The sequence below is a fragment of the Budorcas taxicolor genome, chromosome 3 (genome assembly GCF_023091745.1).
Source record: "Budorcas taxicolor isolate Tak-1 chromosome 3, Takin1.1, whole genome shotgun sequence".
NCBI lineage: Eukaryota > Metazoa > Chordata > Mammalia > Artiodactyla > Bovidae > Budorcas > Budorcas taxicolor.
In genome coordinates, this window is record NC_068912.1 from 33454815 (window position 1) to 33457365 (window position 2551).

A 2551-nucleotide genomic window follows, 5' to 3' on the forward strand; every position below is an offset into this window, starting at 1 on the left:
AAGAAAATCCAAACTAAAAGTCACTGGAAGAAAAAGCATAGAAGAGAAGTACCCTCATTTATAGAATGAAAAGGTGAATCACATAGTTTTTTAAGATTCCTTTTTTGCTTTAGCATTCTGAAAAACGTCTAACTGGTGGTAAGAAAAGAGTAATAGCAACTTAACAGTTTGCTTCTTAACTAGAGATAACCTTTTTCTTTTCATTATTTTGTTTCTTAAATTTTCTATAATAAACATGTTTTGCTGTGCAATAAAACATAAATAAGAACTGCTAAAAACCCAAACAAGAAAACTTTATTTCAAGATTGTTTCTGAATACTATTTCTATCCATCCAATGTTACTTTTTCACTATATTTAATTATCTGAAATGATCAAGCTCACTATGTAGACACAACTTTAGAACAAGTTTTATATGAAAGTTGAATAGGTGGCTCTTAATGGGAGACAAACTAAGATGTTTTCTTAAAAACCATCCTAGTGTTCTCTGCAATACCAGTCTCTCTAGAATCTCCTTCAGCTTCTGTTATTACTATCATTATTCCATCTTTCCATTCCTCTCTGCTTTAAAGTATATTAATTCCCTACAGAGAAAAATCCAAAATGAAAGCCTGGTTTTAGCTCCAAAATGTGGCACTCTCCCACTCTCTACATGTACCTTTGTGCCACCAGTTGCAACCCCAATGGCTTGCCATTGTCCACCAGACAGTCTCGCTTATCCTTCACAATCTGACTCACCAAAGGCTTCTGGAAAACCTCTCGCAGCATGAAGTCATTCTTTCCTCTGGAATCTCATCTGACTTTTAACAGAGCACTATATGAGCTGATATGTCAATCTTTGGCATCAGTCTGCAAGATTAACAGGCCCAGCACCAATTTTGGAACCAAATTTATCTGAGTTCAAGTCTAGGTTATCTTAAAAACTGTAGTTGGTCATGTTTGAAATGTACAGGTTTTACACATAGATGTTAATGTCTAATATTCTTTTTACATTTTAGATGTAAGACAATATGAATAGTCAGAAACAGTACCCCCTCACACAAACAGGAATAATAATAAATCCAAGCTCTGCTACTTGTTACTATGTAACTTCATGAAAATTAGGGACTCAACTGCTCTTCATGAAAACTGGGACTCAACTGCTCTTGAGTCCCAATTTCCTCCTCTGTAATATCAGGATGCCACCAACCTACCTCACTATGAGGATTAAATGAAAACATACTTGTACCAAGCAAAAAACTCTTCAGAAAGAGTAGCCACCAATTTCCTTTCTTCTTTCTACAGCAAAACACAAGATTTAAAAAATCAGTGACTTACTAGGAACCACTCTAATCCGCCCCAGATTCCCTTTTGAGCAAAAATAGTTCTCTAAAAGACTGACTACCTAGGACAACTAGATTCTTTTCTCCAATGAAAGCAAACTATACATTGTAAGTAGAACCAACTAAACAGAGTTCCCTGGTGAACTAGTGGTTAGGATTCTGGACTTTCATCACCATGGCCTGGGTTTAATCCCAGGTTGGAGAACTGAGATCCTGTACACTGTGCAGCCAAAAACAAAAAACATAACAAAACAGTAAAAGTAGAACCAACTAACGAACTCCAAGTTGAATTCTGATTTACCCAGGCTTCATGACTCAAACACAACTGAGTAGTTCTTCATCCTACTCAGTGGCAATAGGCCCCTCTAAATCTGGGTGGTGTGGATCAAGAAAGGGTGAATCCCCAGACCATAGAAAGCTAAAGACTTAATAACTAATGTACTCATTGTACTAACAATTAACTTAAAATGTTCCTATTTACTTCTGCCCTTGAACACAACAATATTATAAGATGTCAACACATTTTTAAGTAACCATAATCTAGAAATATTATCTCAGACACATATAGGGTTTCAAGAAAAGCAAAAGAGTACACCTTTCTCAAGACATCCCAAGTGGGAGGGGGGTTGGGTGTAGGGTCCCTGGTGGTCCAGTGGTTACAACTCTGCCTTCCAATGCAGGAGGCACAGATTTGATCTCTGATCTGGGAACTAAGATCCCACATGCTATGAGGTGCAGCCAAAAAAAAAAAGATATCCCATGGGACAAAGAGGAAACAAACAATAGACATCGCATGTGTTTGCAGAAGTAGGCTGGTGAATAACCTTATATCAACATCTAATACATACCAGTCACTGAGGCAGATACATTTTATATTTAATCTTCAGAACCCTTAGAAGAAAATACTATGATGACCATTTTACAAATAAATAAAGCTAAGGTCAAAGAAATTAAACACCCAGTATGTAGAGTCCTAACTCAAACACAAACTAACAGAAAACCCTATACTTTCCTTTAGACAATCTTGGCTTCTTGGCAGTATACAAGATTATGGAGTTAATTTCATTGCAAGCAGTTATCTTGTAATAAATTTGTTCTAACTCAAATTGGCATCATTTTAATATCTAGGTTGAAATGAAAAAGAGGAAAATATCTAAGAATCAAAACAAAGCCACAAAACATCTGTTACAATACAGGAAAAATGTAGTTATTAAAAAATAATGAACATTTT